The 21,016-nt window shown below is 48.5% G+C and overlaps 16 non-coding genes across 16 annotated transcripts; 4 read left to right on the top strand and 12 right to left on the bottom strand.

The window, feature by feature from the left end:
* Window positions 1–602: 602 nt before the first annotated feature.
* On the top strand, window positions 603–674 carry trnad-guc (transfer RNA aspartic acid (anticodon GUC)). Its single transcript has one exon. It is a non-coding gene; the product is annotated as a tRNA-Asp (tRNA).
* A 467-nt stretch (window positions 675–1,141) lies between these two features.
* LOC132145912 (U5 spliceosomal RNA) lies at window positions 1,142–1,256 on the bottom strand. The gene has a single exon (XR_009434671.1). It is a non-coding gene; the product is annotated as a U5 spliceosomal RNA (small nuclear RNA).
* Window positions 1,257–6,528: 5,272 nt separating this feature from the next.
* Window positions 6,529–6,643, bottom strand: LOC132145993 (U5 spliceosomal RNA). Its single transcript, XR_009434749.1, has one exon. It is a non-coding gene; the product is annotated as a U5 spliceosomal RNA (small nuclear RNA).
* Window positions 6,644–7,715: 1,072 nt separating this feature from the next.
* trnad-guc (transfer RNA aspartic acid (anticodon GUC)) lies at window positions 7,716–7,787 on the top strand. The gene has a single exon. It is a non-coding gene; the product is annotated as a tRNA-Asp (tRNA).
* A 103-nt stretch (window positions 7,788–7,890) lies between these two features.
* On the bottom strand, window positions 7,891–7,962 carry trnag-ucc (transfer RNA glycine (anticodon UCC)). Its single transcript has one exon. It is a non-coding gene; the product is annotated as a tRNA-Gly (tRNA).
* Window positions 7,963–8,255: 293 nt separating this feature from the next.
* Window positions 8,256–8,370, bottom strand: LOC132145759 (U5 spliceosomal RNA). The gene has a single exon (XR_009434526.1). It is a non-coding gene; the product is annotated as a U5 spliceosomal RNA (small nuclear RNA).
* Window positions 8,371–9,439: 1,069 nt separating this feature from the next.
* Window positions 9,440–9,511, top strand: trnad-guc (transfer RNA aspartic acid (anticodon GUC)). Its single transcript has one exon. It is a non-coding gene; the product is annotated as a tRNA-Asp (tRNA).
* A 468-nt stretch (window positions 9,512–9,979) lies between these two features.
* On the bottom strand, window positions 9,980–10,094 carry LOC132145865 (U5 spliceosomal RNA). Its single transcript, XR_009434626.1, has one exon. It is a non-coding gene; the product is annotated as a U5 spliceosomal RNA (small nuclear RNA).
* Window positions 10,095–11,333: 1,239 nt separating this feature from the next.
* trnag-ucc (transfer RNA glycine (anticodon UCC)) lies at window positions 11,334–11,405 on the bottom strand. The gene has a single exon. It is a non-coding gene; the product is annotated as a tRNA-Gly (tRNA).
* Window positions 11,406–11,698: 293 nt separating this feature from the next.
* Window positions 11,699–11,813, bottom strand: LOC132145849 (U5 spliceosomal RNA). The gene has a single exon (XR_009434611.1). It is a non-coding gene; the product is annotated as a U5 spliceosomal RNA (small nuclear RNA).
* Window positions 11,814–13,460: 1,647 nt separating this feature from the next.
* LOC132146070 (U5 spliceosomal RNA) lies at window positions 13,461–13,575 on the bottom strand. The gene has a single exon (XR_009434819.1). It is a non-coding gene; the product is annotated as a U5 spliceosomal RNA (small nuclear RNA).
* A 4,605-nt stretch (window positions 13,576–18,180) lies between these two features.
* On the top strand, window positions 18,181–18,252 carry trnad-guc (transfer RNA aspartic acid (anticodon GUC)). Its single transcript has one exon. It is a non-coding gene; the product is annotated as a tRNA-Asp (tRNA).
* A 103-nt stretch (window positions 18,253–18,355) lies between these two features.
* trnag-ucc (transfer RNA glycine (anticodon UCC)) lies at window positions 18,356–18,427 on the bottom strand. Its single transcript has one exon. It is a non-coding gene; the product is annotated as a tRNA-Gly (tRNA).
* Window positions 18,428–18,728: 301 nt separating this feature from the next.
* LOC132146074 (U5 spliceosomal RNA) lies at window positions 18,729–18,843 on the bottom strand. Its single transcript, XR_009434823.1, has one exon. It is a non-coding gene; the product is annotated as a U5 spliceosomal RNA (small nuclear RNA).
* A 1,246-nt stretch (window positions 18,844–20,089) lies between these two features.
* trnag-ucc (transfer RNA glycine (anticodon UCC)) lies at window positions 20,090–20,161 on the bottom strand. Its single transcript has one exon. It is a non-coding gene; the product is annotated as a tRNA-Gly (tRNA).
* Window positions 20,162–20,454: 293 nt separating this feature from the next.
* On the bottom strand, window positions 20,455–20,569 carry LOC132146115 (U5 spliceosomal RNA). The gene has a single exon (XR_009434862.1). It is a non-coding gene; the product is annotated as a U5 spliceosomal RNA (small nuclear RNA).
* Window positions 20,570–21,016: the final 447 nt, after the last annotated feature.

Below are 21,016 nucleotides of genomic sequence, written 5' to 3'. Positions count from 1 at the left end.
CCAGGACAAGACCACAGGAAAGACCACATTCTTCTGCACAGTCTGACTTTTCTGCAGCCTGGAGCTGATTTGCTGGTTTCTTCTGACCAGAGGAGAACTGTCTCCCCGACTGAGCCTGGTTTCTCACCGGGTTTTTTCTCCATTTTTTCACCGATCGAGTTTTGGTTCCTTGCCTCTGTCGCCTCTGGCAGGCATAGCTGGGGACACTTCATGTACAGCGATATCGTTGACTTGATTGCAAATTATTGCACAGATACTATTTAAACTGAACTTAGCTGAATGATGACATCACCGATTTCAATGACGAAATGCCTTTATCTGTCATTTTGCTTTATTGACGCACTGTGTTCCTAATTAATGTTGTTCAGTTGCATTGACACAATCCTTTTTGTTTAAAGCGCGATTTAAAAAAAAAAAAAAAGAGTCCAAACAATGACCCCTGCAACGGGTAGTGTTCCAAATGTTATGCGACTTTAGCTAATGATGGGTCCATCCGGAATTTGACGTTGCTAGGGCTGTGTCAGCGTCAGAAAAAGCCATGCATTGTTCAGTTATGTCGGTGCAGTAGCGTCGGTTGGGGGAGAAACGGCAGCATGCGCAGCTCCTCGTTAGTATAGTGGACAGTATCTCCGCCTGTCATGCGGAAGACCGGGGTTCGATTCCCCGACGGGGAGAGCTAGCTCTTTTCGGCTTCCGAATGATCCATCCAAAAGTTTTGGGAGGAGCCACAGGTCACAGAAGGAGTTCTGCTTCGACATCAGCCCGAGCCAAAGGACATGCGTTGGCCGGGAATCGAACCGGGTCAACTGCTTGGAAGGCAGCTATGCTCACCACTATACCACCAACGCAGTCAGCAGTCAGCCACTTGCGCCGTCGCTAAGAAGGCTCGAAGTGCACGAGTCGCCGATAGGGCTAGAGGAGCTGATGAGATCTTTGTTTGGACCCGTCACTAAAGAGAGCCTTCCAGAGTTTGCATCCCATCACGTACAAGAAAGTGCTGCCTTCCCATGCCAGCTAAATAAACATTAAGTGCTGACAGCGCAAACGCAGAGAGTGCAAATACAGACGAAGACCAGTGGCACGCCCTCCTGCAGCGTGTTGGCGGACGGCCAAATTGATTCTACTCTTGACATTTCGATGTAGCTCTGCTGTGAGCAGAGCACCCAAAAATACAGGTCACTCGCAAAAGTTCCCCTCCACGGAAATCTTTAGTAAAAGGCGAAAGATTTATGCAACAATGAAGAGAAACTCGAGCTGTGTCTACGACCACTCCGGCCTGTGTGCTGCCTCTGGTAAACCACTACGCTCGCCAAGGGTCATCAAGGGTGACGACGCCTGCCCACTTGCGTTTCGTCAGCCCCCCCCCCCCCCCCCCACTCCAAAATGGAGGAGAAAAACTCACAAAAGTCCCCTCGGTCCACCAATAACCACAAGCCAAATCAAGGCAATCTCTTCAGAATCAGAATCAGAATGAGCTTTATTGCCAGGTATGTTCACACATACGAGGAATTTGTTTTCGTGACAGAGCTCCGCAGTGCAACATAACAGCGACAGAACAAAAAACACAATAAGGAATAAAAAATACAAAAAAATACAAATAGGTGGGTAAGGATTGACAATATACAAATTGACAATGTATGGCAGGTATATTAAAAAGAGCATTTATGTATGTACATGTATATTATGTGGAAAAATTGTAACTGTACGCTAAGTATGTGTCTTTGGATAAATAAGTGTATGTGTATATAAATATAAATATAAGTAGTATAGTGTGTTCCATGTATGTACATGTATATTATGTGCAAAAGATTTACGTGTACGCTAAGTATGTGTGTTGGATAAAAAGTGTAGTGTATATAAATATAAATAGTGTAGTGTGTCCCACAGTTATTATCAGCTGTTCATAAGATGGATTGCCTGAGGGAAGAAACTGTTCCTGTGTCTGGTCGTTCTGGTGCTCAGTGCTCTGTAGCGTCGACCAGATGGCAACAGTTCAAAGAGGGAGTGTGCTGGATGTGAGGGGTCCAGAGTGATTTTAACAGCCCTTTTGCTCACTCTGGATAAGTACAGTTCTTGAATAGATGGGAGGGTTGTACCGATAATTCGCTCAGCAGTCCGGACTACCCTCTGTAGTCTTCTGAGGTCAGATTTAGACGCTGAGCTGAACCAGACAGTTACTGAAGTGCAGAGGATGGATTCGATGATGGTGGAGTAGAACTGTTTCAGCAGATCCTGTGGCAGGTTAAACTTCCTCAGCTGGCGAAGGAAGTACAACCTCTGCTGGGCCTTTTTCACAATGGAGTCAATGTGAATGTCCCACTTCAGGTCCTGAGAGATAGTGGTGCCCAGGAACCTGAATGACTCCACTGCAGTCACAGTGCTGTTCATGATGGTGAGTGGGGGGAGTGCAGGGGGCTTTCTCCTGAAGTCCACGATCATCTCCACTGTTTTGAGTGTGTTAAGCTCCAGGTTGTTGAGACTGCACCAGACAGCCAGCTCTTTAACCTCCTGTCTGTAAGCAGACTCGTCACCGTCCTGAATGAGGCCGATGAGTGTGGTGTCATCTGCAAACTTCAGGAGCTTGACAGAGGGGTCCTTAGATGTGCAGTCATTAGTGTACAGGGAGAAGAGCAGTGGGGAGAGAACACAGCCCTGGGGAGCTCCGGTGCTGATTGTACGGGTGCTGGATGTGTATTTTCCCAGCCTCACTAGCTGCTGCCTGTCTGTCAGGAAGCTGTTGATCCACTGACAGACGGAGGTGGGCACGGAGAGCTGAGTTAGTTTGGGCAGGAGGAGGTTTGGGATGATCGTGTTGAAGGCAGAGCTGAAGTCCACAAACAGGATCCTCACATAGGTCCCCGGTCTGTCTAGGTGTTGCAGAACATAATGCAGTCCGATGTTTACTGCATCGTCCACAGACCTGTTTGCTCTGTAGGCAAACTGAAGAGGATCCAGCAAGGGTCCAGTGATGTCCTTCAGGTGGGCCAGCACCAGTTTTTCAAATGACTTCATGACTACAGACGTTAGAGCCACAGGCCTGTAGTCATTTAGTCCTGTAATTTTGGATTTCTTTGGGATGGGGATGATGGTGGAGCGTTTGAAGCATGAAGGGACTTCGCACAGCTCCAGCGATCTGTTGAAGATCTTTGTGAAGATGGGGGCCAGCTGGTCAGCACAGGATTTCAGACAGGCTGGTGTAACACAATCTGGGCCTGGTGCTTTTTTCCTTTTCTGCTTCCGGAAGACCTGGCGCACCGCATCCTCGCTGATCTGTATTGCAGGTGTGGGGGAGAGGGGGGATGCAGGAGGTGTGAATGGTGAGAGCGCTTGATTGGAGAGGTGTTCAGGGTGGGTTGCAGGAGTTGTGAGTGGTGTGAACAGTTGTTTGGAGAGGCATTCAGGGTTGGTTGCAGGAGTTGTGAATGGTGAGAGCGGTTGATTGGAGAGGTGATCAGGATGGGTTACAGGAGATGTTAATGGTGTGAATGGTTGTGTGGAGAGGCATTCAGGGTTGGTTGCAGGAGCTGTGAATGGTGTGAACGTTTGTTTGGAGAGGCATTCAGGGTTGGTTGCAGGAGTTGTTATTGGTGTGAACGGTTGTGTGGAGAGGTGTTCAGGGCAGGTGATGGGTGTTCTTTCAAACCTGCAGTAAAACTCGTTCAGATCGTCTGCCAGTCGTTGATTTTCCACAGTGCTGGGGGGTGGTGTCTTGTAATTGGTGATCTTCTTTAGGCTTTTCCACACTGATGCGGAGTCGTTCGAAGTGAACTGAGTCCTTATTTTTTCAGAATAATTCCTCTTTGCCACTTTGATCTCCTTTTCCAGTGTGTATTTAGCCTGTTTATACAAGACATTGTCCCCCTTCCTGTAAGCATCTTCTTTGGCCTGACGGAGCTGTCTGAGTTTTGCAGTGAACCACGGTTTGTCATTGTTGTAATTTAGTTGAGTCTTGGTAGGAATACACATATCCTCACTGAAACTGATATATGATGTTACGGTCTCTGTGAGTTCGTCCAGATCGGTGACAGCAGCTTCAAAAACACTCCAATCAGTGAGGTCAAAACAAGATTGTAAATCCTGCTCTGCTTCATTAGTCCATCTTTTTACAGTCCTTAATACAGGTTTAGCTGATTTTAGTTTCTGCCTGTAGGTCGGTATAAGATGAACCAGAAGGTGATCAGAACGTCCCAAAGCTGCTCGTGAAACAGAGTGAAATGCATCCTTTATTGTTGTGTAACAGTGATCCAATATATTACTGTCTCTTGTGGGACAAGTAACATGCTGTCTGTATTTTGGCAGTTCACGGGAGAGATTGGCTTTATTAAAGTCCCCAAGAATGATTAAAACAGAGTCTGGGTGTTGTTGTTCTGTCTCTGTGATCTGCTCAGCGAGTTTCTGTAAAGCTGAGCTCATGTGCGCTTGAGGAGGGATGTAAACACTAACCAGAATGAACGAATGAAACTCCCGCGGCGAATAGAACGGCTTGCAGTTAATGAAGAGCGTTTCGAGATTTGAGCAGCACGTCTTCTTTAACACAGTTACATCTGTACACCACCGTTCATTGATGTAAAAGCATGTCCCGCCGCCGCGCGATTTCCCCGTTGATTCTGCGTCGCGATCCGCTCTAAACAGCTGAAAGTCCGGCAGATGGAGCGCGCTGTCCGGTATGGTGTCATTCAGCCAAGTTTCCGTGAAACACAGAGCAGCAGAGTGGGAGAAATCTTTATTTGTCCGAGAGAGCAGAAGCAGTTCGTCCATTTTGTTGGGTAGAGAGCGGAGATTTGCCAGATGGATGCTAGGCAACGGCGTTCGAAATCCGCGTTTTCTGAGTCTCACGAGCGCTCCCGCTCGCTTTCCCCGCTTGCGCGTCCTCTTGAAGCGTGTGATCAGGGCAGCCGCTCCGCCGACAAGAATGTCCAGCAAAACATCAGAATAGTCGAAAACCGGTGAAATATCGGGAGATGTGTGTTGCCGAATATCCAGCAATTCGTCCCTGGTGAAACTGATTGCAGGAATATAACTAAAGACAGGACAAACTAACAAAAACACAAAAACAACTGCAGAGCACGTCACGGAGGCAGCCATCCTGTATCGGCGCCACTCTTTCTCATGCCTTCATCTGAAAAGTTGGAGAAAATCTTATATGAATAAAAGAGTCTTTTAAAGAAATCCCTTATTCCGAGGTCACCGTAGCCACCAGATCCAGTCTGTATCCAGATCAATGGGCCGCTTCAGTCACCCGGATCCAGTCAGTATCCAGACAAGATGGTTGATCAACACCTAGAAAGGACCTCTATGGCCCTGAAACACAGCGGAGACCGGGACAACTAGATGAGCCCCAGATACAGATCCCCTGTAAAGACCTTGTCTCAGACGACCACCAGTACAAGACCACAGGAAACAGATGATTCTTCTGCACAGTCTGACTTTTCTGCAGCCTGGAGCTGATTTGGTGGTTTCTTCTGACCAGAGGAGAACTGTCTCCCCGACTGAGCCTGGTTTCTCACCGGGTTTTTTCTCCATTTTTTCACCGATCGAGTTTTGGTTCCTTGCCTCTGTCGCCTCTGGCAGGCATAGCTGGGGACACTTCATTTACAGCGATATCATTGACTTGATTGCAAATTATTGCACAGATACTATTTAAACTGAACTTAGCTAAATGATGACATCACCGATTTCAATGACGAAATGCCTTTAACTGTCATTTTGCTTTATTGACGCACTGTGTTCCTAATTAATGTTGTTCAGTTGCATTGACACAATCCTTTTTGTTTAAAGCGCAATTAAAAAAAAAAAAAAAAAAAAAAGAGTCCAAACAATGATCCCTGCAACGGGTAGTGTTCCAAATGTTATGCGACTTTAGCTAATGATGGGTCAATCCGGAATTGGACGTTGCTAGGGCTGTGTCAGCGTCAGAAAAAGCCATGCATTGTTCAGTTATGTCGGTGCAGTAGCGTCGGTTGGGGGAGAAACGGCAGCATGCGCAGCTCCTCGTTAGTATAGTGGACAGTATCTCCGCCTGTCACGCGGAAGACCGGGGTTTGATTCCCCGACGGGGAGAGCTAGCTCTTTTCGGCTTCCGAATGATCCATCCAAAAGTTTTGGGAGGAGCCACAGGTCACAGAAGGAGTTCTGCTTCGACATCAGCCCGAGCCAAAGGACATGCGTTGGCCGGGAATCGAGCCCGGGTCAACTGCTTGGAAGGCAGCTATGCTCACCACTATACCACCAACGCAGTCAGCAGTCAGCCACTTGCGCCGTCGCTAAGAAGGTTCGAAGTGCACTAGTCGCCGATAGGGCTAGAGGAGCTGATGAGATCTTTGTTTGGACCCGTCACTAAAGAGAGCCTTCCAGAGTTTGCATCCCGTCACGTACAAGAAAGTGCTGCCTTCCCATGCTAGCTAAATAAACATTAAGTGCTGACAGCGCAAACGCAGAGAGTGCAAATACAGACGAAGACCAGTGGCACGCCCTCCTGCAGCGTGTTGGCGGACGGCCAAATTGATTCTGCTCTTGACATTTCGATGTAGCTCTGCTGTGAGCAGAGCACCCAAAAATACAGGTCACTCGCAAAAGTTCCCCTACACGGAAATCTTTAGTAAAAGGCGAAAGATTTATGCGACAATGAAGAGAAATTCGAGCTGTGTCTACGACCACTCCGGCCTGTGCGCTGCCTCTGGTAAACCACTACGCTCGCCAAGGGTCATCAAGGGTGACGACGCCTGCCCACATGTGTTTCGTCAGCCCCCCCCCCCCCCCCCCCACTCCAAAAGGGAGGAGAAAAACTCACAAAAGTCCCCTCGGTCCACCAATAACCACAAGCCAAATCAAGGCAATCTCTTTCTCATGCCTCCATCTGAAAAGTTGGAGAAAGTCTTATATGAATAAAAGGGTCTTTTAAAGAAATCCCTTATTCCGAGGTCAACGTAGCCACCAGATCCAGTCTGTATCCAGATCAGTGGGCCGCTTCAGTCACCCGGATCCAGTCAGTATCCAGACAAGATGGTTGATCAACACCTAGAAAGGACCTCTATGGCCCTGAAACACAGCGGAGACCGGGACAACTAGATGAGCCCCAGATACAGATCCCCTGTAAACACCTTGTCTCAGACGACCGCCAGGACAAGACCACAGGAAACAGATGATTCTTCTGCACAGTCTGACTTTTCTGCAGCCTGGAGCTGATTTGCCGGATTCTTCTGACCAGAGGAGAACTGTCTCCCCGACTGAGCCTGGTTTCTCACCGGGTTTTTTCTCCATTTTTACACCGATCGAGTTTTGGTTCCTTGCCTCTGTCGCCTCTGGCAGGCATAGCTGGGGACACTTCATGTACAGCGATATCGTTGACTTGATTGCAAATTATTGCACAGATACTATTTAAACTGAACTTAGCTGAATGATGACATCACCGATTTCAATGACGAAATGCCTTTAACTGTCATTTTGCTTTATTGACGCACTGTGTTCCTAATTAATGTTGTTCAGTTGCATTGACACAATCCTTTTTGTTTAAAGCGCAATTTAAAAAAAAAAAAAAAAAGAGTCCAAACAATGACCCATGCAACGGGTAGTGTTCCAAATGTTATGCGACTAATGATGGGTCAATCCGGAATTTGACGGTGCTAGGGCTGTGTCAGCGTCAGAAAAAGCCATGCATTGTTCAGTTATGTCGGTGCAGTAGCGTCGGTTGGGGGAGAAACGGCAGCATGCGCAGCTCCTCGTTAGTATAGTGGACAGTATCTCCGCCTGTCACGCGGAAGACCGGGGTTCGATTCCCCGACGGGGAGAGCTAGCTCTTTTCGGCTTCCGAATGATCCATCAAAAAGTTTTGGGAGGAGCCACAGGTCACAGAAGGAGTTCTGCTTCGACATCAGCCCGAGCCAAAGGACATGCGTTGGCCGGGAATCGAACCCGGGTCAACTGCTTGGAAGGCAGCTATGCTCACCACTATACCACCAACGCAGTCAGCAGTCAGCCACTTGCGCCGTCGCTAAGAAGGCTCGAAGTGCACGAGTCGCCGATAGGGCTAGAGGAGCTGATTAGATCTTTGTTTGGACCCGTCACTAAAGAGAGCCTTCCAGAGTTTGCATCCCTTCACGTACAAGAAAGTGCTGCCTTCCCATGCCAGCTAAATAAACATTAAGTGCTGACAGCGCAAACGCAGAGAGTGCAAATACAGACGAAGACCAGTGGCACGCCCTCCTGCAGCGTGTTGGCGGACGGCCAAATTGATTCTGCTCTTGACATTTCGATGTAGCTCTGCTGTGAGCAGAGCACCCAAAAATACAGGTTACTCGCAAAAGTTCCCCTCCACGGAAATCTTTAGTAAAAGGCGAAAGATTTATGCGACAATGAAGAGAAACTCGAGCTGTGTCTACGACCACTCCGGCCTGTGCACTGCCTATGGTAAACCACTACGCTCGCCAAGGGTCATCAAGGGTGACGACGCCTGCCCACATGCGTTTCGTCAGCCCCCCCCCCCCCCCACTCCAAAAGGGAGGAGTAAAACTCACAAAAGTCCACTCGGTCCACCAATAACCACAAGCCCAATCAAGGCAATCTCTTTCTCATGCCTCCATCTGAAAAGTTGGAGAAAATCTTATATGAATAAAAGAGTCTTTTAAAGAAATCCCTTATTCCGAGGTCACCGTAGCCACCAGATCCAGTCTGTATCCAGATCAGTGGGCCGCTTCAGTCACCCGGATCCAGTCAGTATCCAGACAAGATGGTTGATCAACACCTAGAAAGGACCTCTATGGCCCTGAAACACAGCGGAGACCGGGACAACTAGATGAGCCCCAGATACAGATCCCCTGTAAAGACCTTGTCTCAGACGACCACCAGGACAAGACCACAGGAAACAGATGATTCTTCTGCACAGTCTGACTTTTCTGCAGCCTGGAGCTGATTTGCTGGTTTCTTCTGACCAGAGGAGAACTGTCTCCCCGACTGAGCCTGGTTTCTCACCGGGTTTTTTCACCGATCGAGTTTTGGTTCCTTGCCTCTGTCGCCTCTGGCAGGCATAGCTGGGGACACTTCATGTACAGCGATATCGTTGACTTGATTGCAAATTATTGCACAGATACTATTTAAACTGAACTTAGCTGAATGATGACATCACCGATTTCAATGACGAAATGCCTTTAACTGTCATTTTGCTTTATTGACGCACTGTGTTCCTAATTAATGTTGTTCAGTTGCATTGACACAATCCTTTTTGTTTAAAGCGCAATTTAAAAACAAAAATAAAAAAAAAAAGAGTCCAAACAATGACCCCTACAACGGGTAGTGTTCCAAATGTTATGCGACTTTAGCTAATGATGGGTCCATCCGGAATTTGACGGTGCTAGGGCTGTGTCAGCGTCAGAAAAAGCCATGCATTGTTCGGTTATGTCGGTGCAGTAGCGTCGGTTGGGGGAGAAACAGCAGCATGCGCAGCTCCTCGTTAGTATAGTGGACAGTATCTCCGCCTGTCACGCGGAAGACCGGGGTTCGATTCCCCGACGGGGAGAGCTAGCTCTTTTCGGCTTCCGAATGATCCATCCAAAAGTTTTGGGAGGAGCCACAGGTCACAGAAGGAGTTCTGCTTCGACATCAGCCCGAGCCAAAGGACATGCGTTGGCCGGGAATCGATCCCGGGTCAACTGCTTGGAAGGCAGCCATGCTCACCACTATATCACCAACGCAGTCAGCAGTCAGCCACTTGCGCCGTCGCTAAGAAGGCTCGAAGAGCACGAGTCGCCGATAGGGCTAGAGGAGCTGATGGGATCTTTGTTTGGACCCGTCACTAAATAGAGCCTTCCAGAGTTTGCATCCCGTCACGTACAAGAAAGTACTGCCTTTCCATGCCAGCTAAATAAACATTAAGTGCTGACAGCGCAAACGCAGAGAGTGCAAATACAGACGAAGACCAGTGGCACGCCCTCCTGCAGCGTGTTGGCGGACGGCCAAACTGATTCTGCTCTTGACATTTCGATGTAGCTCTGCTATGAGCAGAGCACCCAAAAATACAGGTCACTCGCAGAAGTTCCCCTCCACGGAAATCTTTAGTAAAAGGCGAAAGATTTATGCGACAATGAAGAGAAACTCGAGCTGTGTCTACGACCACTCCAGCCTGTGCCATCCCTCTGGTAAACCACTACGCTCGCCAAGGGTCATCAAGGGTGACGACGCCTGCCCACATGCGTTTCGTCAGCCCCCCACCCCCCGCCCCCCCCACTCCAAAAGGGAGGAGTAAAACTCACAAAAGTCCACTCGGTCCACCAATAACCACAAGCCCAATCAAGGCAATCTCTTTCTCATGCCTCCATCTGAAAAGTTGGAGAAATTCTTATATGAATAAAAGAGTCTTTTAAAGAAATCCCTTATTCCGAGGTCACCGTAGCCACCAGATCCAGTCTGTATCCAGATCAGTGGGCCGCTTCAGTCACCCGGATCCAGTCAGTATCCAGACAAGATGGTTGATCAACACCTAGAAAGGACCTCTATGGCCCTGAAACACAGCGGAGACCGGGACAACTAGATGAGCCCCAGATACAGATCCCCTGTAAAGACCTTGTCTCAGACGACCACCAGGACAAGACCACAGGAAACAGATGAATCTTCTGCACAGTCTGACTTTTCTGCAGCCTGGAGCTGATTTGCTGGTTTCTTCTGACCAGAGGAGAACTGTCTCCCCGACTGAGCCTGGTTTCTCACCGATCGAGTTTTGGTTCCTTGCCTCTGTCGCCTCTGGCAGGCATAGCTGGGGACACTTCATGTACAGCGATATCGTTGACTTGATTGCAAATTATTGCACAGATACTATTTAAACTGAACTTAGCTGAATGATGACATCACCGATTTCAATGACGAAATGCCTTTAACTGTCATTTTGCTTTATTGACGCACTGTGTTCCTAATTAATGTTGTTCAGTTGCATTGGCACAATCCTTTTTGTTTAAAGCGCAATTTAAAAAAAAAAAAAAAAAAAAAAAAGAGTCCAAACAATGACCCCTGCAACGGGTAGTGTTCCAAATGTTATGCGACTTTAGCTAATGATGGGTCCATCCGGAATTTGACGGTGCTAGGGCTGTGTCAGCGTCAGAAAAAGCCATGCATTGTTCAGTTATGTCGGTGCAGTAGCGTCGGTTGGGGGAGAAACGGCAGCATGCGCAGCTCCTCGTTAGTATAGTGGACAGTATCTCCGCCTGTCACGCGGAAGACCGGGGTTCGATTCCCCGACAGGGAGAGCTAGCTCTTTTCGGCTTCCGAATGATCCATCCAAAAGTTTTGGGAGGAGCCACAGGTCACAGAAGGAGTTCTGCTTCGACATCAGCCCGAGCCAAAGGACATGCGTTGGCCGGGAATCGAACCCGGGTCAACTGCTTGGAAGGCAGCTATGCTCACCACTATACCACCAACGCAGTCAGCAGTCAGCCACTTGCGCCGTCGCTAAGAAGGCTCGAAGTACACGAGTCGCCGATAGGGCTAGAGGAGCTGATGAGATCTTTGTTTGGACCCGTCACTAAAGAGAGCCTTCCAGAGTTTGCATCCCGTCACGTACAAGAAAGTGCTGCCTTCCCATGCCAGCTAAATAAACATTAAGTGCTGACAGCGCAAACGCAGAGAGTGCAAATACAGACGAAGACCAGTGGCACGCCCTCCTGCAGCGTGTTGGCGGACGGCCAAATTGATTCTGCTCTTGACATTTCGATGTAGCTCTGCTGTGAGCAGAGCACCCAAAAATACAGGTCACTCGCAAAAGTTCCCCTCCACGGAAATCTTTAGTAAAAGGCGAAAGATTTATGCGACAATGAAGAGAAACTCGAGCTGTGTCTACGACCACTCCGGCCTGTGCGCTGCCTCTGGTAAACCACTACGCTCGCCAAGGGTCATCAAGGGTGACGACGCCTGCCCACATGCGTTTCGTCAGCCCCCCCCCCCCCCCCCACTCCAAAAGGGAGGAGTAAAACTCACAAAAGTCCACTCGGTCCACCAATAACCACAAGCCCAATCAAGGCAATCTCTCTCTCATGCCTCCATCTGAAAAGTTGGAGAAAATCTTATATGAATAAAAGAGTCTTTTAAAGAAATCCCTTATTCCGAGGTCACCGTAGCCACCAGATCCAGTCTGTATCCAGATCAGTGGGCCGCTTCAGTCACCCGGATCCAGTCAGTATCCAGACAAGATGGTTGATCAACACCTAGAAAGGACCTCTATGGCCCTGAAACACAGCGGAGACCGGGACAACTAGATGAGCCCCAGATACAGATCCCCTGTAAAGACCTTGTCTCAGACGACCACCAGGACAAGACCACAGGAAACAGATGATTCTTCTGCACAGTCTGACTTTTCTGCAGCCTGGAGCTGATTTGCTGGTTTCTTCTGACCAGAGGAGAACTGTCTCCCCGACTGAGCCTAGTTTCTCACCGGGTCTTTTCTCCATTTTTTCACCGATCGAGTTTTGGTTCCTTGCCTCTGTCGCCTCTGGCAGGCATAGCTGGGGACACTTCATGTACAGCGATATCGTTGACTTGATTGCAAATTATTGCACAGATACTATTTAAACTGAACTTAGCTGAATGATGACATCACCGATTTCAATGACGAAATGTCTTTATCTGTCATTTTGCTTTATTGACGCACTGTGTTCCTAATTAATGTTGTTCAGTTGCATTGACACAATCCTTTTTGTTTAAAGCGCGATTTAAAAAAAAAAAAAAAGAGTCCAAACAATGACCCCTGCAACGGGTAGTGTTCCAAATGTTATGCAACTTTAGCTAATGATGGGTCCATCCGGAATTTGACGGTGCTAGGGCTGTGTCAGCGTCAGAAAAAGCCATGCATTGTTCAGTTATGTCGGTGCAGTAGCTTCGGTTGGGGGAGAAACGGCAGCATGCGCAGCTCCTCGTTAGTATAGTGGACAGTATCTCTGCCTGTCATGCGGAAGACCAGGGTTCGATTCCCCGACGGTGAGAGCTAGCTCTTTTCAGCTTCCGAATGATCCATCCAAGAGTTTTGGGAGGAGCCACAGGTCACAGAAGGAGTTCTGCTTCGACATCAGCCCGAGCCAAAGGACATGCGTTGGCCGGGAATCGAACCGGGTCAACTGCTTGGAAGGCAGCTATGCTCACCACTATACCACCAACGCAGTCAGCAGTCAGCCACTTGCGCCGTCGCTAAGAAGGCTCGAAGTGCACGAGTCGCCGATAGGGCTAGAGGAGCTGATGAGATCTTTGTTTGGACCCGTCACTAAAGAGAGCCTTCCAGAGTTTGCATCCCGTCACTAAAGAGAGCCTTCCAGAGTTTGCATCCCGTCACGTACAAGAAAGTGCTGCCTTCCCATGCCAGCTAAATAAACATTAAGTGCTGACAGCGCAAACGCAGAGAGTGCAAATACAGACGAAGACCAGTGGCACGCCCTCCTGCAGCGTGTTGGCGGACGGCCAAATTGATTCTACTCTTGACATTTCGATGTAGCTCTGCTGTGAGCAGAGCACCCAAAAATACAGGTCACTCGCAAAAGTTCCCCTCCACGGAAATCTTTAGTAAAAGGCGAAATATTTATGCAACAATGAAGAGAAACTCGAGCTGTGTCTACGACCACTCCGGCCTGTGCGCTGCGTCTGGTAAACCACTACGCTCGCCAAGGGTCATCAAGGGTGACGACGCCTGCCCACTTGCGTTTCGTCAGCCCCCCCCCCCCCCCCCCACTCCAAAAGGGAGGAGAAAAACTCACAAAAGTCCCCTCGGTCCACCAATAACCACAAGCCAAATCAAGGCAATCTCTTCAGAATCAGAATCAGAATGAGCTTTATTGCCAGGTATGTTCACACATACGAGGAATTTGTTTTCGTGACAGAGCTCCGCAGTGCAACATAACAGCGACAGAACAAAAAACACAATAAGGAATAAAAAATACAAAAAAATACAAATAGGTGGGTAAGGATTGACAATATACAAATTGACAATGTATGGCAGGTATATTAAAAAGAGCATTTATGTATGTACATGTATATTATGTGGAAAAATTGTAACTGTACGCTAAGTATGTGTGTTTGGATAAAAAGTGTAGTGTATATAAATATAAATAGTGTAGTGTGTCCCACAGTTATTATCAGCTGTTCATAAGATGGATTGCCTGAGGGAAGAAACTGTTCCTGTGTTTGGTTGTTCTGGTGCTCAGTGCTCTGTAGCGTCGACCAGATGGCAACAGTTCAAAGAGGGAGTGTGCTGGATGTGAGGGGTCCAGAGTGATTTTAACAGCCCTTTTGCTCACTCTGGATAAGTACAGTTCTTGAATAGATGGGAGGGTTGTACCGATAATTCGCTCAGCAGTCCGGACTACCCTCTGTAGTCTTCTGAGGTCAGATTTAGACGCTGAGCTGAACCAGACAGTTACTGAAGTGCAGAGGATGGATTCGATGATGGTGGAGTAGAACTGTTTCAGCAGATCCTGTGGCAGGTTAAACTTCCTCAGCTGGCGAAGGAAGTACAACCTCTGCTGGGCCTTTTTCACAATGGAGTCAATGTGAATGTCCCACTTCAGGTCCTGAGAGATAGTGGTGCCCAGGAACCTGAATGACTCCACTGCAGTCACAGTGCTGTTCATGATGGTGAGTGGGGGGAGTGCAGGGGGGTTTCTCCTGAAGTCCACGATCATCTCCACTGTTTTGAGTGTGTTAAGCTCCAGGTTGTTGAGACTGCACCAGACAGCCAGCTCTTTAACCTCCTGTCTGTAAGCAGACTCGTCACCGTCCTGAATGAGGCCGATGAGTGTGGTGTCATCTGCAAACTTCAGGAGCTTGACAGAGGGGTCCTTAGATGTGCAGTCATTAGTGTACAGGGAGAAGAGCAGTGGGGAGAGAACACAGCCCTGGGGAGCTCCGGTGCTGATTGTACGGGTGCTGGATGTGTATTTTCCCAGCCTCACTAGCTGCTGCCTGTCTGTCAGGAAGCTGTTGATCCACTGACAGACGGAGGTGGGCACGGAGAGCTGAGTTAGTTTGGGCAGGAGGAGGTTTGGGATGATCGTGTTGAAGGCAGAGCTGAAGTCCACAAACAGGATCCTCACATAGGTCCCCGGTCTGTCTAGGTGTTGCAGAACATAATGCAGTCCGATGTTTACTGCATCGTCCACAGACCTGTTTGCTCTGTAGGCAAACTGAAGAGGATCCAGCAAGGGTCCAGTGATGTCCTTCAGGTGGGCCAGCACCAGTTTTTCAAATGACTTCATGACTACAGACGTTAGAGCCACAGGCCTGTAGTCATTTAGTCCTGTAATTTTGGATTTCTTTGGGATGGGGATGATGGTGGAGCGTTTGAAGCATGAAGGGACTTCGCACAGCTCCAGCGATCTGTTGAAGATCTTTGTGAAGATGGGGGCCAGCTGGTCAGCACAGGATTTCAGACAGGCTGGTGTAACACAATCTGGGCCTGGTGCTTTTTTCCTTTTCTGCTTCCGGAAGACCTGGCGCACCGCATCCTCGCTGATCTGTATTGCAGGTGTGGGGGAGAGGGGGGATGCAGGAGGTGTGAATGGTGAGAGCGCTTGATTGGAGAGGTGTTCAGGGTGGGTTGCAGGAGTTGTGAGTGGTGTGAACAGTTGTTTGGAGAGGCATTCAGGGTTGGTTGCAGGAGTTGTGAATGGTGAGAGCGGTTGATTGGAGAGGTGATCAGGATGGGTTGCAGGAGCTGTTAATGGTGTGAATGGTTGTGTGGAGAGGCATTCAGGGTTGGTTGCAGGAGCTGTGAATGGTGTGAACGTTTGTTTGGAGAGGCATTCAGGGTTGGTTGCAGGAGTTGTTATTGGTGTGAACGGTTGTGTGGAGAGGTGTTCAGGGCAGGTGATGGGTGTTCTTTCAAACCTGCAGTAAAACTCGTTCAGATCGTCTGCCAGTCGTTGATTTTCCACAGTGCTGGGGGGTGGTGTCTTGTAATTGGTGATCTTCTTTAGGCTTTTCCACACTGATGCGGAGTCGTTCGAAGTGAACTGAGTCCTTATTTTTTCAGAATAATTCCTCTTTGCCACTTTGATCTCCTTTTCCAGTGTGTATTTAGCCTGTTTATACAAGACATTGTCCCCCTTCCTGTAAGCATCTTCTTTGGCCTGACGGAGCTGTCTGAGTTTTGCAGTGAACCACGGTTTGTCATTGTTGTAATTTAGTTGAGTCTTGGTAGGAATACACATATCCTCACAGAAACTGATATATGATGTTACGGTCTCTGTGAGTTCGTCCAGATCGGTGACAGCAGCTTCAAAAACACTCCAATCAGTGAGGTCAAAACAAGATTGTAAATCCTGCTCTGCTTCATTAGTCCATCTTTTTACAGTCCTTAATACAGGTTTAGCTGATTTTAGTTTCTGCCTGTAGGTCGGTATAAGATGAACCAGAAGGTGATCAGAACGTCCCAAAGCTGCTCGTGGAACAGAGTGAAATGCATCCTTTATTGTTGTGTAACAGTGATCCAATATATTACTGTCTCTTGTGGGACAAGTAACATGCTGTCTGTATTTTGGCAGTTCACGGGAGAGATTGGCTTTATTAAAGTCCCCAAGAATGATTAAAACAGAGTCTGGGTGTTGTTGTTCTGTCTCTGTGATCTGCTCAGCGAGTTTCTGTAAAGCTGAGCTCATGTGCGCTTGAGGAGGGATGTAAACACTAACCAGAATGAACGAATGAAACTCCCGCGGCGAATAGAACGGCTTGCAGTTAATGAAGAGCGTTTCGAGATTTGAGCAGCACGTCTTCTTTAACACAGTTACATCTGTACACCACCGTTCATTGATGTAAAACCATGTCCCGCCGCCGCGCGATTTCCCCGTTGATTCTGCGTCGCGATCCGCTCTAAACAGCTGAAAGTCCGGCAGATGGAGCGCGCTGTCCGGTATGGTGTCATTCAGCCAAGTTTCCGTGAAACACAGAGCAGCAGAGTGGGAGAAATCTTTATTTGTCCGAGAGAGCAGAAGCAGTTCGTCCGTTTTGTTGGGTAGAGAGCGGAGATTTGCCAGATGGATGCTAGGCAACGGCGTTCGAAATCCGCGTTTTCTGAGTCTCACGAGCGCTCCCGCTCGCTTTCCCCGCCTGCGCGTCCTCTTGAAGCGTGTGATCAGGGCAGCCGCTCCGCCGACAAGAATGTCCAGCAAAACATCAGAATAGTCGAAAACCGGTGAAATATCGGGAGATGTGTGTTGCCGAATATCCAGCAATTCGTCCCTGGTGAAACTGATTGCAGGAATATAACTAAAGACAGGACAAACTAACAAAAACACAAAAACAACTGCAGAGCACGTCACGGAGGCAGCCATCCTGTATCGGCGCCACTCTTTCTCATGCCTTCATCTGAAAAGTTGGAGAAAATCTTATATGAATAAAAGAGTCTTTTAAAGAAATCCCTTATTCCGAGGTCACCGTAGCCACCAGATCCAGTCTGTATCCAGATCAATGGGCCACTTCAGTCACCCGGATCCAGTCAGTATCCAGACAAGATGGTTGATCAACACCTAGAAAGGACCTCTATGGCCCTGAAACACAGCGGAGACCGGGACAACTAGATGAGCCCCAGATACAGATCCCCTGTAAAGACCTTGTCTCAGACGACCACCAGTACAAGACCACAGGAAACAGATGATTCTTCTGCACAGTCTGACTTTTCTGCAGCCTGGAGCTGATTTGGTGGTTTCTTCTGACCAGAGGAGAACTGTCTCCCCGACTGAGCCTGGTTTCTCACCGGGTTTTTTCTCCATTTTTTCACCGATCGAGTTTTGGTTCCTTGCCTCTGTCGCCTCTGGCAGGCATAGCTGGGGACACTTCATGTACAGCGATATCATTGACTTGATTGCAAATTATTGCACAGATACTATTTAAACTGAACTTAGCTGAATGATGACATCACCGATTTCAATGACGAAATGCCTTTAACTGTCATTTTGCTTTATTGACGCACTGTGTTCCTAATTAATGTTGTTCAGTTGCATTGACACAATCCTTTTTGTTTAAAGCGCAATTTAAAAAAAAAGTCCAAACAATGACCCCTGCAACGGGTAGTGTTCCAAATGTTATGCGACTTTAGCTAATGATAGGTCCATCCGGAATTTGACGGTGCTAGGGCTGTGTCAGCGTCAGAAAAAGCCATGCATTGTTCAGTTATGTCGGTGCAGTAGCGTCGGTTGGGGGAGAAACGGCAGCATGCGCAGCTCCTCGTTAGTATAGTGGACAGTATCTCCGCCTGTCACGCGGAAGACCGGGGTTCGATTCCCCGACGGGGAGAGCTAGCTCTTTTCGGCTTCCGAACGAACCATCCAAAAGTTTTGGGAGGAGCCACAGGTCACAGAAGGAGTTCTGATTCGACATCAGCCCGAGCCAAAGGACATGCGTTGGCCGGGAATCGAACCCGGGTCAACTGCTTGGAAGGCAGCTATGCTCACCACTATACCACCAACGCAGTCAGCAGTCAGCAGTCAGCCACTTGCGCCGTCGCTAAGAAGGCTCGAAGTGCACGAGTCGCCGATAGGGCTAGAGGAGCTGATGAGATCTTTGTTTGGACCCGTCACTAAAGAGAGCCTTCCAGAGTTTGCATCCCTTCACGTACAAGAAAATGCTGCCTTCCCATGCCAGCTAAATAAACATTAAGTGTTGACAGCGCAAACGCAGAGAGTGCAAATACAGACGAAGACCAGTGGCACGCCCTCATTGCAGCGTGTTGGCGGACAGCCAAATTGATTCTGCTCTTGACATTTCGATGTAGCTCTGCTGTGAGCAGAGCACCCAAAAATACAGGTCACTCGCAAAAGTTCCCCACCACGGATATCTTTAGTAAAAGGCGAAAGATTTATGCGCCAATGAAGAGAAACTCGAGCTGTGTCTACGACCCCTCGGGCCTGTGCGCTGCCTCTGGTAAACCACTACGCTCGCCAAGGGTCATCAAGGGTGACGACGCCTGCCCACATGCGTTTCGTCAGCCCCCCCCCCACTCCAAAAGGGAGGAGAAAAACTCACAAAAGTCCCCTCGGTCCACCAATAACCACAAGCCCAATCAAGGCAATCTCTTTCTCATGCCTCCATCTGAAAAGTTGGAGAAAATCTTATATGAATAAAAGGGTCTTTTAAAGAAATCCCTTATTCCGAGGTCACCGTAGCCACCAGATCCAGTCTGTATCCAGATCAGTGGGCCGCTTCAGTCACCCGGATTCCAGTCAGTATCCAGACAAGATGGTTGATCAACACCTAGAAAGGACCTCTATGGCCCTGAAACACAGCGGAGACCGGGACAACTAGATGAGCCCCAGATACAGATTCCCTGTAAAGACCTTGTCTCAGACGACCACCAGGACAAGACCACAGGAAACAGATGATTCTTCTGCACAGTCTGACTTTCCTGCAGCCTGGAGCTGATTTGCTGGTTTCTTCTGACCAGAGGAGAACTGTCTCCCCGACTGAGCCTGGTTTCTCACCGGGTTTTTTCTCCATTTTTACACCGATCGAGTTTTGGTTCCTTGCCTCTGTCGCCTCTGGCAGGCATAGCTGGGGACACTTCATGTACAGCGATATCGTTGACTTGATTGCAAATTATTGCACAGATACTATTTAAACTGAACTTAGCTGAATGATGACATCACCGATTTCAATGACGAAATGCCTTTAACTGTCATTTTGCTTTATTGACGCACTGTGTTCCTAATTAATGTTGTTCAGTTGCATTGACACAATCCTTTTTGTTTAAAGCACTATTTAAAAAAAAAAAAAAAAAAGAGTCCAAACAATGACCCCTGCAACGGGTAGTGTTCCAAATGTTATGCGACTTTAGCTAATGATGGGTCAATCCGGATTTTGACGGTGCTAGGGCTGTGTCAGCGTCAGAAAAAGCCATGCATTGTTCAGTTATGTCGGTGCAGTAGCGTCGGTTGGGGGAGAAATGGCAGCATGCGCAGCTCCTCGTTAGTATAGTGGACAGTATCGCCGCCTGTTACGCGGAAGACCGGGGTTCGATTCCCCGACGGGGAGAGCTAGCTCTTTTCGGCTTCCGAATGATCCATCCAAAAGTTTTGGGAGGAGCCACAGGTCACAGAAGGAGTTCTGCTTCGACATCAGCCCGAGCCAAAGGACTTGCATTGGCCGGGAATCGAACCCGGGTCAACTGCTTGGAAGGCAGCTATGCTCACCACTGTACCACCAACGCAGTCAGCAGTCAGCCACTTGCGCCGTCGTTAAGAAGGCTCGAAGTGCACGAGTCGCCGATAGGGCTAGAGGAGCTGATGAGATCTTTGTTTGGACCCGTCACTAAAGAGAGCCTTCCAGAGTTTGCATCCCGTCACGTACAAGAAAGTGCTGCCTTCCCATGCCAGCTAAATAAACATTAAGTGCTGACAGCGCAAACGCAGAGAGTGCAAATACAGACGAAGACCAGTGGCACGCCCTCCTGCAGCGTGTTGGCAGACGGCCAAATTGATTCTGCTCTTGACATTTCGATGTAGCTCTGCTGTGAGCAGAGCACCCCAAAAAACAGGTCACTCGCAAAAGTTCCCCTCCATGGAAATCTTTAGTAAAAGGCAAAAGATATATGCGACAATGAAGAGAAACTCGAGCTGTTTCTACGGCCACTCCGGCCTGTGCGATGCCTCTGGTAAACCACTACGCTCGCCAAGGGTCATCAAGGGTGACGACGCCTGCCCACATGCGTTTCGTCAGCCCCCCCCCCACTCCAAAAGGGAGAAGTAAAACTCACAAAAGTCCACTCGGTCCACCAATAACCACAAGCCCAATCAAGGCAATCTCTTTCTCCTGCCTCCATCTGAAAAGTTGGAGAAAATCTTATATGAATAAAAGAGTCTTTTAAAGAAATCCCTTATTCCGAGGTCACCGTAGCCACCAGATCCAGTCTGTATCCAGATCAGTGGGCCGCTTCAGTCACCCGGATCCAGTCAGTATCCAGACAAGATGGTTGATCAACACCTAGAAAGGACCTCTATGGCCCTGAAACACAGCGGAGACCGGGACAACTAGATGAGCCCCAGATACAGATCCCCTGTAAAGA

Source organism: Carassius carassius, chromosome 8 (genome assembly GCF_963082965.1).
Source record: "Carassius carassius chromosome 8, fCarCar2.1, whole genome shotgun sequence".
Classification (NCBI taxonomy): domain Eukaryota; kingdom Metazoa; phylum Chordata; class Actinopteri; order Cypriniformes; family Cyprinidae; genus Carassius; species Carassius carassius.
Note: the sequence above shows the minus strand (reverse complement) of the source record. Positions and strands in the feature narration are given on the sequence as shown.